The sequence below is a fragment of the Anticarsia gemmatalis genome, chromosome 1, assembly GCF_050436995.1.
Source record: "Anticarsia gemmatalis isolate Benzon Research Colony breed Stoneville strain chromosome 1, ilAntGemm2 primary, whole genome shotgun sequence".
NCBI lineage: Eukaryota > Metazoa > Arthropoda > Insecta > Lepidoptera > Erebidae > Anticarsia > Anticarsia gemmatalis.
The window spans coordinates 11933004-11948645 of NC_134745.1; the positions used below are offsets into that span (position 1 = coordinate 11933004).

The 15642-nt window shown below is 33.3% G+C and overlaps 1 protein-coding gene across 1 annotated transcript in view; it reads right to left on the reverse strand.

Annotated features, from left to right (window-relative positions):
• The window catches only part of exp (expansion), a 180344-nt gene extending 166714 nt beyond the window's left edge, over window positions 1-13630 (reverse strand). The window contains exon 1 of the mRNA XM_076120023.1: window positions 13383-13630. The gene's annotated coding sequence lies outside the window, so the exon portion shown is untranslated. The remainder of the gene's footprint in view (window positions 1-13382) is intronic.
• Between the last annotated feature and the right edge of the window lie 2012 nt (window positions 13631-15642).

Genomic DNA, 15642 nt, shown 5'->3' on the forward strand with positions numbered 1-15642 from the left:
TGTACCAGAAAGTGAATTTTATTTTCACGCAAACCAAACATTTGTTTAAACCACAAATATAGACAGAAATAGCTACACTAACTGGTGCACACAAATATTTGGTCAAATATTTGACAAACTATGTTTGCCAAATCCTAAGGCACGAGATGAATCCCATAATCGACGTAATTGTTGGCATTCAGTTCCGATTATCACGATAAATAAACAACTACCGCTTTCGCCTCTTCGTAGAAGCGAGCCTATTACCTAGTAAATAGTTGTTATAGAGCGTGAAACATCCATCAGTAGATATTAGGTATTATATACTGATTTGGGCCAATTATTTGAACTATAATGCAGAAAAAAATTGCAACCGGTACTCGTTTACGCAATGTTTTGTTTGTAATTTTTTCGTTGAAAGTGCGAGAGGCATCCGTGATGTTCGGTGCACATAAAATAATGATTTTTAGTTACCGATTTAATTTACATCAATGCCTGACAGCTCTGTGTCTGTTATTCGTTATAGTCCAATCAAAAAAGTTCACGGAGTCATTTAGCAAGTTTAATGGTAAAAAAACGAGTTAGTATAACACAGTTTTCAGATCACATAATAGGATCAGATATCGGGATTTGTGGCATGATTTTCTTAACCAGTTTCTATTGAGTACCTAACTATTTTTTTTATATAAAAATGTATGCTCTCCAATTGTTAATTTATGTTTGGTAACTAGCTGACCCGTGCGGCTCCGCTCGCGTGAATTTCGTACTGTTGCTTATTCGTTTGAGCACGCGAATTGCGAAGCACTCGATACACCTACACATAAAAATGTTTACAACTCTTTTGTCATCTAATGGTTATTTACGAAAGGGACCCGAAAGGCACACAATGTGACACAGGCTCAGGCAGGCCTGATTTCCTGTGGTTACCTTCTTTTCCGCTCTCGTCTGTATCCGTAGCAGTTTACAGTGTAAAATATAATACCTTATAATAGACTGACCATTGCTTACCCGTCTGGATTCAGAATATTATTATAGGTCCTATCTGCGCCGGAGCTCTTCAGACGCGTAATAATGTATACTTGCGATGATACGTCCGAAACCGCGTAACCCGTAATTATTTTTTATACTTATATCATCCGTTGTTTATTTTTTAAAACTTACCACATAGTCTGTTTCATAGCTATCCAATTTATTTCTTTAATGCAACCAATTAATTTGGTTATTAAATATTATGTGATTCGAACAACAACGCCATCTGTGAGTTGCGGCGAACAACGACATCAAACGAAATTACTCGGTTTGCCATCTAGGATATCCCGATCGCACCGGACCCACGTAAACCAACATTTTTGTGTAATATATCATACAACATTTATGTTTAAAAATCTTATAAATGTATAGCATGTTTCAAAGGTATACAATAAAGCCATCAAAATAAATTAATTAGAAAAAACATGCTTTGTTGCGGTTTATAACGCCATCTATTGGTTGGTGCGAACAACAGATATCGATACGGCAGGCGCCGCGTTAACTATGCGAATGTTGTGAAATGGATTGTAACGCCATCTATGGTCTCTATACTCTATAACGCAGGTTCAAACGATTTCTACGTATTTTTTTCAATTTTCTAAAAATCTTTGAAATTTTATGCTATATAAAGCATCCTAGAAATTGCTCCACTACTTATTCTATGCATATACCAAATTTCAGTGCATTCTATCCGGTAGTTTTTACGTGATAGCGACACATACAGAAGGAGGACAGACAGACAGACAGACAGACAGACAGACAGACAGACAGACAGACAGAAAAGAAAATTATAAATTGCAGATTCGGTATCAGTATCCGTTACTAAACATCCCCCATTGGTTTTTTTTTAAATATATTCAATGTACAGAATTGACCTCTCTACAGATTTATTATAAGTATAGATTTTAAGTGCCAAATTTTTACTAAGAAGTCGACATGATAGTACCGAGTATCCAATCGCGGTAATGGACGATGTAAGTCGGGTCAGATATTTTTACAACTTAACAAAATAACGTGCATATAATCATCTTTACCACGTACATTACAAATTTACACCATAATTACCAAAATTACATACCAACTATTTATCCATTTCGCAACAATACTGACTAACTGAAGTTTTGCAAGAAAGTGGTCACCATGAGTCACGAACTCGGCCGAACTTGGCCGATCTTTGCCGAACACAATGATAAACAATTATTACTCAGTTATGCGCAAAATTTTAGTGGTTCCGCCGGTTTTACGAAATTTATGTGACGTTATTTATATACATTGGACCCGATTGGGAGGCCAATGTACGGACAATATCTAATACCAATAATATGTAATTTATGCGGAAGATAACGTAATATACGAGTAAATAATTTTTAACCAGTTTTTCGGAAGGTTTTGTCGACAAGGTATCACCTTATTTTATTAACATAGAAAATCAATTAATTGAGGCGCAAGTAGGGCCTAATATCGACAAATATAAAGGCCAGATACAATATTTTAGGATTTAAATACTTAATAATATTTTATTTAGGATGGTACAAATCACCTTCTTGGGTCTCTTCTTACCCCTATGGGAACAAGGTGTGATTTTATGTAGCCGAATATGTAGATTTAATTGCCATGAGGTTTAAAGCTCGACTTACGCTTACACAATTTATCACCGATGGTCAGTTGCCTACATTAAAACTTTCAAACTAATTGAAATTTCCATCCAAGAACGCACATACTTTTGTTAATTAAAACCTGAAAACGATCCTATCACTCTAAGCGTAGACGTAATATTTACTGACTGCAACTAAAGCCTAATTACAAACTATAGTTCATTATATTGATTCATAGTCCGTTACCTCATAGCGCTGTCGACATTGCAAATAATTTACGATATTCTACCATTATTAGTTCTAAAACTCATATCTAATTACATGCCTACACTAGCCCGACAGCTACTAGAAAGCCTGCACAATTAATCTAGATTATAATTACTAGTTCTGTATAGGTATTTAATTTTACAAAGTAAAATAGCTGTGTTAAACAGTCCACCGTCAGCTACATAAGCCTGTGGGTCACAGATATTCTACATTCTTCGTACTTCCACTTTAACCTTGTATACAGGGCTCTCTATTAAGTTTTTTGGGCAATATTTACATAAGCTACAATATAGCCCAAGCTATATTGTAGCTTATGTAAATATTGCTTAAAAATTTTTTGGTAGATGAATCTGATCATAATATTACCGTGCTAGCCAAGCGGAGACGTTCAACTCAAATACCACTAAATGGTTGCTTAACACACCGATCTCCAACTAACGAAGTCCCGTGGATACAACAATTTGAAACCTGCTACTGTTTCATAGCTGATTGCTTGAGAAAACTGACTTTTTACAGTCTATAGATGCATCTAAGGCTTTCTTTGGATATTGATATATTCGAAATCTTTGTAGCTGTTTTTGGGTATTAAGTAAGAGTAACGACGAACCACTCCCAAAATTCGATCCATACGTACTCTGTGACGTCACACGTACCTCAAACTTCCAGGCATTACATGACAATCTATGACGTCACAATATTCATATCAAGACAGCACGCAGTTCCCACAAGCACAAAGCTATTGACCCCAAACAGAACAATAATCCATTCATTAAATAAATATATGACTAACCTATTACATTACTAGGAAACCTCAAATTATTGCACGTAGGAACCCCCTAAAGGCCAATTTAGTATGTCGCTCTTAGCATTCGGCGCGCACCGACATATCCTTACTCCATGATAGGAATATATAAACCACCAGTATAACAAGACCTGTTGTTTCAAACTAATAATTTGTTTGCACAGGTCAGTGTATACTGGTTGCTAGTTGCATCATTACGAAGGAAGGTTGATTTTTATAAGGATGTTATTGGATGTGTTTCGTAAGAGCACATAATCCTGTGTAATCAATTATGGACATACATCATTACGTTAAATGTTTGACGATTGGTGTATTGTGCAATGTGCAACATTTGATAGGTATTTAGTACTAAGCCTTGATCGTACAGTGTAAGTTGGAGACTGCTGTAAGAGAACAATTATGAGTGCGCATACTGCGCATGCCTTGCGCGACGCGATAAGAACTGCCCGAAGCGATATACAAAGTCTTAGTTAATGCAAAGCAGAACTATTGATATTCACAATTTAAATACTCGATAAGCACCCCGGGGTTATTTAGAAGATTAATTTCTTCGGGCAACTGCAGATTAAGTAGCAAATTAGTATTTAGATCAATTAAATGGAGAGATTTATACATTATATCAATATAAAATAGCTAATGCCCTAATCAAACTATGCTGTTACTCATATTTAAAACCATGTTTACTATTTCCCTAGAGTTTTACACAACTTCTACATCAAACATCCTAAAACTTAATTCAGCAACCATCAAACATAACCACTAACGACAATAAGCTTATTGACCTCACTCATTCGCTTTCATCATTCACCTTCACTGTAATAAGGTAATATGTGCATATGGCAAATAAATCGCTGCGATCTGCGTATTTCATACATGTACGTACAAACTGTACGGTTAGCAAGAACGTTGCGTGCGCCCTCCTTAGAAAAATGGAGAACACACGCGAATTTTTGAGATAAAATGACAAAATTGTAGCATGAAGAAATTATATAGTTTTGTAGTATTTTGGTACCTCTATTTGTATGTTATAGAAATTCTCGGCAATTGAGATTTTAAAAAAGCATAATTATGTTAGCAATGTTTGTTAATGTTTGTTAATGTTTGGCCCCGCATTATGAAATTCGAGTGGTACCATAAGAAAAATATGAATAGAATTAAAAATCAGGAGGCAACTTACTACAAATTAATTAATTCAATGTCAAAATGTCAGGCAAAACGCCTCTAGAACTTTCTGGCCTCTCGATCGCATGTGATAAATTAAGATTACACCAAATAAATAACAATTTCTTATAAATCTTTCAATATATTGCTTATAGAATAAAATTTGCAAGCATATTGATTAAATTTCTAATAGAAAACGGAAATCTTTGTAGGCTACTGTGTCATGATTTTCGATACTACATAGATTGCATTTTTTCTCAACAAGTGATGCAACTTGAAACCTAGATTTAAAGTGTAAGATATTCTGGTGCAACCAAAATGTCACATAGTTGCTATGTTTTAGAGAAAGTGAAAAACTATACGTAATAATCTTAATTACAATATTACTGAGGTAATAAGAATAATAAAAAAAACTGCATTTCGGACTCAATTTTATGCTCCATACTAATTTATGAGGCACTCGTAGCCAGCTGCGCTTAGTGGTGGGTAAACGATCTTTGGGTAAAGCAAACTTTGGTGCAGTCATTCCATAGATGGGTGATTGCATAGTTATATTTGAACTCGGCTTCTCCCTGATTTGGAGGGCACGTAAAAAGCCATTGTTGCCAATTAAGATGACAGTCGTTAAGCCACGTGAAAGGCCTTTGGGCGGCTTGAACAACTTTGACACTAAGTTGACCACTAACCAAACGTTGAGTAGAAGACAATTTTTGTCGTCTGAAATTTTGAATGTATGTTTAATGAATTCAGTAGATTGATTTCAAATAGAAGCCTGAGAATGAGACATCGTGAGGCGCAAAACATCGGCCGAAAGCGAAACAGAACAGAAGAAGAATGCTGAAGCTAATACGTAATAAATAATGTTATAGCAACAAATGCACAAAATGACCGGATAATATGTTTTCTATAATGTTTATTTACTACCGGAAAATAATCATATAATCGTAAAGGTAACAAGCGTAATATTACATTACTTCTTCACGTTATAAAGTCATTAAAAACTCATTAACAAAACAAATAAAATGCACAAATTGCAATTCAATATAACATTCAAAGCAATAATCTTTCCGCTTCCTACCAATACATTGATCACGTAAAATACATCATCTAATGAAATCATACAACGATTTATGTATGAAATAAACACGTTATACGGATATTCGTGGGTTTCCTAATATTTCTCGGTAGTTTAAGCTTTCCAAACAACTGTTAATGATTTGTAAATCAACAGTCGTAACTATTAAGCAGACATTCACATCGTTCGGGTGCATAAAGATAAAAGATGACGTAGACACTTGTTGTTTTGCTCTTCTATAGTACTCGATTGGGTGTCGGGAATGCTCACGGCAAGGTTTGGGTGCAAAACGAGGAAGTTTTTTCAAAATTGGGCTGCCTAAAGTCATTTTTGATTTTCTTGACGAAATGATTGGACGTCCTAAATACTGGTGGCATTTTGGTGTTGAATAAGGGTAACTTCGAAAAAAGAGGCTGCTTAGGATCGATTACACTACCTCAATATATTATATAGCCCCAAAGAACTCAGTTAGTTTATGAAAGTATTCATATAAAATTTTCTGAATAGATTTATAAAATTTTTGCAATATTGAGCAGTCATGGTTGCTGCAAAAAATGTTTAAGTTAACTTCAACGTTTTGTTGTATACAATCGCTGAGTCTCAATCATTGAATCTACTCTCAATAAATACAACAACCTCTACAAAATACTAAATTTCCAAAAATATATCGAAATAAATAAATATATTCGTGCATATAACGGTGCTATCGGTACAGCGACATCAAGTCATCGCGGTCACTTTCGATCTGCGCTTGCGCAACATCGCATCTGCATCAAAACTCGATACATTCCGAACTGTGTACTATTTTCACATTCGTCGCGTCCAACTGTTGTTTGTATACTGTTAATTGCTATTGTCAAGTTGACAATAATCGAAAGAGTGAGTTTTTTTTTGTTGAGGGAATAAAATTACACTTTATTTAGTCATCATGCCTTAAGTAGATTTACAAAAGTCTTTGGATAGTCGATAGTGTTGGGAGAACCGAAATGCCAACTTCTTTAAGGGTGAGATATAAAGACAGCAATTCCAATGGGGATCTCTGGTTAAGAATAAAGACAATCAAATCAAAGCCATCCATGGACTCTTCCAAATACGAGTATGGCAAACTGTGTTACTACACAGTTTTAGTTTTACCTACTGGTAAAACTCTACATTAGTCGCTGAACAGCTATTTCAGAAACTTAATAAGAAATATTGATATAAGGTGGACTGTTAGAGTTCGGACATCACCAAATGAAATCAGGCTCGGCAATGTTTAGCATATTTGCTAAAGGCACGTCTGTGAGGAGGCAACATAAACGGTGTAAGCAAACAGTTAAATACTAATAAATGGTAAGGCATACTTTGGTTAGTTCGTCACTAGTGACATAGTGATCACTGTAAAAACTTTATTCATATTATAAGTTTAGGATATCTACGGGTGTTTCCGAAAAATTTGAAAGCAGGTGTCTTAGGGAACAAACTGAAAGTAGTCCCACTCCAGATTCTTAGTGGACTATTCTAAAATTGGGCTGTCGAGCTATGCAATTCTTTCTAAGCGAACCTATAAATCGTTCGTTACGATGTAGTGATACAGTTCAAGTTACCGGGCTTCATACATAATGATACAATTTGGCTAATAATTTTACAATTTACAAATAAGCAATGTATAACTAGTATATTAAGAGATCGTACTAGAAAAATTCTTCAAAAAGGTCCGTCACATAATATTCATTACTTGTTTATCTTCTATGACCGTGATATGATATCGGTATGAGACCTAAAGTTCTACACCTCGTGTACATCAAACACACACTAAAACTATCAGTTTTCAAGGCTCGCACGTAGTGGTATAGCAGTTGCTAGAATCGTAGCAAGCGGCGTTCTTTGGTCTCTAACCCTATAATAGGGCATTTCTATAGATATCTCATCATCTAGCACACTCTGAAGTTTCCAAAGCTTGTGCGAAGTGGCAAAGCAGTTGCTAGAATCAAAGCAAGCGACGTTCTTTGGTTTCCACCCCTATAGTACTGTTACTATAGGGGTGGAAACCAAAGAACGTTTAACAGGGCATTTCTATATTTATGTAAATAATGTCACAGTAAGTCATTATTAAGTCAACAATACGTCATAGTGGTTAGCATATTTACACAGCTTTCATAATTTCGTGACATTGCTAATGTACATCTCATAACTGTGAACTGGCATTATGAGACTGCTTAACACCCGTTAAAACGGCTTTTGTTAGAAAATTATATTACGATACTGATACTGAAGACTTAGGGACAGTTTCATACGTTATGAAAAAGTGTTAGATAAACTATCGGCTAGTTTTTGTGACAGTAAGTATATGAAGGCAACTGTGAAGTCGGGATAAGTAAACATTGTATTTAAAAATAATATGAATATATTGCTTCATCCATTTTAAAACACTGACATTTTTATAATATTCCTTATTTTCTGAAGTAGTGTTATTTTTACAAACTGAAATCATCGGTAATTATCTGAGCTAATATAGCTTAGATGAATATTAATTATGGTTACTGATATAAGTATGCCTTTCTTATATAAGTATTGAAAATATAAGTACGATATCAGTCCTTTAATTCCGGATTATGTGGTAACTAACTATTACTTATTATCGTTTACATTTTAACTAGAGTAGTCTTTAGAGCAATTTATTATTATCTTATACAATTTAACTAATACTTTAGTAGAGCAATTTAACCGTACAGTTATGTCATAAACTGTAACAGTTACATTAGTTATTGATGCAATATATTTTATATAGGTATAACGATTACACAAGTAACAACCGTTATAAACGTTATTTTCTACAATTAAATACAATTTTGTTACATTTAAGTACGCTTTCTCATACAATTTGAACAAAATAGATTGAATTACACACAATAATAATGTTATTTTATTGAAATTTCATCTATTTCATTACTTATATAATGAATTTGATCACAATAACGAAGTAATAACGGTTTTCAAAACGGTTATTAGTTATTTAATAAAATAAACTCAATTGAGCCCTACACTTTCACTGCTCGATATTTTAATTGCGATGTGTTTGCAGTGACATAACTATAACTTATAATAATAATTATGTAAATACATCATAATTATGTTATACGTGTATAGAGCATAAAAACTATAGAGATACGTTAAAAGTTGCTTACATTCTTATACAAGTAAAAGAGAACTAAACGTAACAAGTTGTTGATTTTCTAACAATGAAATTCATAAAAGAAGAAAAATACGAGATTAAGTAAAAATAATGTTTTTTTTTACTAATATACCCAAACACATAAAATCATGGTACGCCTCTTCCCCTTAGGGGTAAGCAGAGACCACAACAGAGTCAACAATAACAATATTGGAATAAAAATAAGGCACAATATCAACTTTCTTAATGCTTAATTCTACAATGGTTGCTGAATGGCGATTTCCTACCACTATAAACTATTAACAACCGACTACCTATCGACAATATTGTATGAAAGCCTAAACAGATCAAGTAATAATATTAATAGCGAATGCTCGCCACTTGACAGCAATTAGTGTGATCTAATTATTATTAAGTATAAGGTACATATTTAACACACTATAGTTTGACAACTTAGTAGAAAGCCTTAGCATGCACAACATTACCTTATCTAACCTAACCTTTTACGAGTAGGTACCAGTTTAATAATATAATTTTTAGTTAATCCAGTCAACTACCCAATTTCATGTTTTCCCAAAATAAAGTAATTTTATCGGACAGACGATCGTCACCTGCGTAAGCGTGCAGGTCATTGATGTTCTAAATTCTGGAGTTTGTAGCTCTCCGCTAGCCACAAACTTCGCATACAAGGCTCTCTACTAAGTTGTTAGACTACCAGTCTATCAGTCCAAATATTTCATTGATTCAACGCGCTTGAGCGAATCCAATTAGTTTTGTTAGCACATCGACAAATAACCCACTCCATTTCTAACCGTCTAAAATGAAATGAAACTCATTTTACGCATCATTTCTAAGTTCGCAAATAACTGACACTTTCGTTAAATTAAAGTACCTCATTTTTATTTGAATGAAAGGAAAATTGCAATTGTAAAAAACTAATAAAATATGACAGGGTTCGTAATTTTTTTGCGTTTCAAATAATAACTATTATCGAGACAAATAAAAAAGCCAAAAAAATATTTTTAAAACGAATTTAATGAGAAAGGCTTTATAACTTTTTTTATCTTCTATAGAAGTAAAGATAAACAAAGACCATATAAGAGAGTAAAACTGCAAAGTACAACTAGTTTTTAAGCACATAGACCTCAACTTCCTAATTTATTCCGGGTCTGAGAAATTCTTTACACGAAAAATTCAGAAAAGACAATTTAGGATTTGAACTGAGATCTCTGACGCGGCAGTCGCATAAACTACCGAGAGGCGTTAAAAAAAACTGCCGCAATAATCCCCATTACAGAACTCTATAAACGAAAGTGGATCATATCACATAGATCTGTTAACAAACTGACAAACATTACGCGTCATTAGATAATCGAGTGATGATTGCACATTGTGTTACATAATAACTTGATTGATTCCTCATTAGCTTTGAATGAGTGTTTAGCAACCCGTAATTAAGGTTACAGTATTATCTACTGATACCCGTGGTTATAACGTGGATTAAACACGTTTACGAGTTAATCCTACTGTACTACTAATGTTATAAATGCGAACTTTTGTATGGATAGATTTAAGTTACTCGTTCTAGCATTTTAAACGACAGCCATAAATAGTTAATGGATTTTGATAAAATTTGGTACATAAATAGGTTAACCCTGTTCACGTATGATTATATATTTTTACTCCTGTTTTCTTTTTCCTGGTTACTAAGTCAAAGGCGAAGTTGGTAAAAAAAAATGTTTATTACGTGGATTTTTCTGTCGACAGGTATTGGGTGCATAAAGTTGTAAAGGTGACATAAGCGCTCCTTGCGTAGGCGGTATATGTATATTAAAAAAAATACAAATAAAACGTGTTCAGGTAAGTCATTGGCAGACCCTTTTTAACACTTGAAATCGATGTCTTCTTGTTCTTAAATAAAGCACAATTTCAATTTCAAATTTTCACAAGAATCTCTTTATTAAATTTTTGTTACTGAGCATGCACTATACTGCATTTTAATTAAGTATAGAGCTTCTATACTTAATTAAAATGCAGTATAGTGCATACTCTAAATTGAGATCAGTTGATTACTACAAGTCCCTGCTACGGACTTCAAGTTACTTGTACTTTTCTGACTATTCATCATATTATCTCAATGATATATTATTATTTTAACAGCAAAGCTATGTAGCTATCAAGTAAATAGATGAAGTCGTTTTGTTTATATAAGTCGGTTTGCTCAATGACAGTAGTAATATCTTCCGATAGACGTAACGTGTCGTATGAAAGTATCTTAATGAGGGATTTGAAGACTCTATCGTGTGGTCAAGAGATTTATATTGTATTGGAATGCTGAGTTTTGCAGTTTCCGAGGACATAATGAAAAACTGTTACCACTCTTGGCACACTGTAGTTGATTGATTTCGGGATTCCATCATGTAAGATTTTTAAAATATTGTGGGGTAACTTAAAATATATCCAGTTTTATTTTTTGCGACTAAAGCGTAAAAAGTTGCGTGTCATGTATTTTTTTCTACACAGTTTTTTTTTTAGTTTTGTAATAACAAAATAAAAAAAGAATACAGTTGTTAAAATAACAATTCGGGGTTAAACACGTATTTATTGGAAAAACCTGAATACTGAATTCAAGGATTTAAGGCGGAAATATTAATAGAAACTACTAACTACTTGGGAACTTAAAAGCAATTACCTAAATTAACTATTCGCGAAAATGAGTAACGTGAACTTTACCTATATTACTGAGTAAAACTTTATTGATAAATTGATATGCAAACTGTGTCATACTGTCTGACGTTGATGACTACTTGCGAATACAAATAATTTAGATTGTCGGTTCATAAAAGCATATTTATATTATAGTTCTAGAAATAGTACCCAGTAGGGTTCTCTGGCAGATTTATTTAAACAAACTATTTTTATTTGATAAATACTGAATCAAGCAAACATTAGATAAAACTATAGGAAAAATGAGTTCAAGACAATTGACCGATTTCCGTAAAAAAAAATATATCTTAAGTGACATTACTTTACATGTGCATTCTTCAAAATAAATTGAACTTTTGTTTGATACAAACAAAATGATACTATGAGTACACTTGTACCCAATGTATTTCACATTATTGTATTAAAAACAAAATCTCCAATAATTACCAAGTAGCATTTTAATTCTATTTTTCATTAAAATACCTTTAGAAATTTGCATAATCATTTTGTGCACACAAGCCGGATTTTTATTCGAGGTCGTAGTTTATTTGAAGTATTATCGTATAGTAAACGCGTGTTCGTAGGGTCCATTAGTACCGTGCGTGACTCATATCGTAAAATATTCAATAGGAATTTAAATATTTATGTCAAAAACTTGTTCGCGTGTCCATCTAATTAATTGTCAAACATGCTTAATTAGCATGGAAGCCTATACGTTTACACATTTATGTAAATTATTATTTAATACAGGACGAGGCAGATATTGTTTTACCATAAACAAGACAAAGATCAAAGGAGCGTTATAATTTCGCAATTTAGGCCTACCCTCAATTATTAAACACTAACTACATACACTATATACTATGAACTAGGCACATGAGACAGACTTTACAGATAATAGGGTAGACATAATAATATACACTGATAGCTACTGATAGATGAAAACCGCATAAAACTGTACCTACATGGCTTTTTGAGATTGTGACGAGCAAAAATACGAGGGTAATTTTATTTTATTCATTTTATCGTTTTTAGTAATATTTAGATTCTGTACTTAACAAAAATCAGTATAATTTTTGTTCGTGCCATTGCCATTAATTTGTCATGATTGATATCTGCTAAACCTTGTAATACGTTTTCGCAAAAAATACGCACGCCAATCGAACACTGAAAAAGTGAAAACATATTAATATAACTTTTTGTTCGTTGCAATTAAAGTTGTGTTCAATTTGTTTGATTTTCCCGGATTTTTTTTTTATGAGGAGATGTTATTCCGTTCCTGGTAGTATGAATATGTGAAACAATAATTTTAATCCTAAATCAGGTACTTACAAATAAATAAGACGTCGAGTTTAGTAGTAAAAAGCCTAATTATTTATTTTTTTGCATTGTTTTATATAATACGATAAATGTTGTGACTAACCAGTTAAAAGTTCAAAGTTCGTAATTTTTTTAACTCTTTTTTACGATCAAACGTGATCACATCATAGTGATAAATAAATTACATCATACTAATTTGTAATTAATCATGACTTCTCACACCTTGACGAGAATAAATTAAATATAATTGAACCTATAAAAAGTGCTCGAAAATATATTTAAAAAAACACTTACATGATTTTAATCCAGTACAAAAATCAAGACCACTATATAAAAAAATATATTAAAAATTCACAATATCACCACACTCGTTCACAGACACTCGGAAAATCGTAAGAAAATTCCCACTCGTACACGAAAATGTCGACTTTATTCGCAATGTAATTTGAACTTTAACTCGTTGTATTAAGGTTGTATTTCGCGGGGTTTGCTTGGAGTAGCAATGTTCGCGATTGGTGCGTGTGAGCAGCGCTGTGCGTGCCGCTAGTATGCGCGTGCGCACCTGTGCCCGCCCACAGGGCCGTGAAGTGGGTGACATAGAATTCAGGTAACAGGTTAGATATTTTTTCGGTGGCTTTAGAAAATGAAAGAGTTAAACGCGGATTAAGGCGGATGCATTTTTAAGAATTTAATGTCTCGTTTTATTTGGACAGGTGTCAAACTGAATTATTGCTTGGATTTATTGAGCTCTTAACTTTAAAGTAACTTTAGTTCAATTTTACTTTTTATGTTCTTTAATTTAAAATCAACATTGCGTGTTCATAAATCATGTATTTTAGCAATATTCTTGTTAGTTTTCATTTTTATATTGTATTTTTCAGAAGAAGTATAAATATTTGTCTCATTTATTTATAAAATATGACGTATAGTATACTATATACAAAAATGTCAGTGCAAATTACAAATAAATGAAATCATACCCATAGCCGGTAACGCCCACGATGTCATGACTCCATTCACACTTCATACTGAAGATAAGAGAGACACTGAATTACATGATACAATATAATATTATTTGATAACTAAATACATAAATAGTTAGAGGAACCTTACTACGAACATTTTAAGCCCGTACTACGAAATCTATCGAGGAGGCTTTCTACATGAAGGCATCAAATTAATAATAATTATTTTACATTATTATAATAGGTACTAATTTATCGGAATTCCTTAATAGGTATTTTTAATTAATTTGGTGTAATCGGATGCGGCTTTTATTATCGCAAATTAAATTTTAATTGATCATTTTCTAATTAAAACGTTGCACTGTTAATTGGTTTTTACTCGTAGCTGTCCCACTGCTGGGCAAGGGCGTTTTCACGAAATAGAAAGGGTTCAGGCCTCGAGTCCACCTCGCTTGCCAAGTGCGGGTAGGAGACTTTCAGGACTTTTCATGCCCTCAAGAAATGTAATAAAGATTTTTTAGACATGCAAGGTTTCATCACTGTGTTTCCCTTCACTGTTAGAGCAAGCGATAACTAAAATAACCGTAGCGTAGCAGTTAAAGTGGTCACCACGCCACTACTAGTGCGTCTGGAGGTCGTGGGTTCGATTCCCACACAGAGCAAATATTATTTGTGCGATCCGCAAACAATTGTTTCGGGGTAAGTCGTACATTGTGTTCGTTATATGTATGTTTGTAAAAATCCCCGCGACACAATAGTAATTCTTAGTGCGGGAGTTAGAGAAGTTAAAGAAGAAAAAAAACAGTTTTTTAAGGGCTCTTTCTGAATATCATCACTTTCGAACTAACAAGTTCAATACTTCCAACTAAAACCAATCATCAAATATAAAAAGTGCAAATAGGTATTCTCAAACAGTAATATTTACACTTTTCCTCTCCACCATTGGGTTTAAGCAAACTATCGTGACGGTCTATGCACAGACATACAACCTTAATTATACTCAAGTGTTTAACTTTCACTCATTTTTGATTAATTATTCTCTGCGGACAAAACAAAAAAGTTTTTAAATTAACTTTGGCGCGTGTCCGGTTAAAACAGTGGCTAGCACGATTGCTCTTTTTAGATAGTTCGGTATACAATATAACTACCAAGTAATCAACACCAATAGACACCATTTTCGGAACGGCTGAACTATGTTTTTTATATTTTATATCGTAGCTCATGTTTAAGACATTGGTATTTCCGACTATTTTTGCTATGAGGGGGTTAACAAGGTTACTTAGTGGCTACTTAATCTTACGTATACAATAGTTTAATGTTTTCTGGTCTATATTACATATATATGTACATAAAAACACGCCTTTTTCCTATAGGGGTAGGCAGTACAGACAGAACGACATATGGTACGATCCTTACAAACTTCCTCAGCTTTATTCACATTCATACATTATTATAACAATCAAAGGAAAAGATCAGATTACAATAAAACTGTTTAGAAATGGTTAAGTTTCACACACAAAATAGGATTTCGCAAGGCACAAGGAAGCCATAGAAATTATTGATGGTTTAAACTTTAACTTTACGTAGGT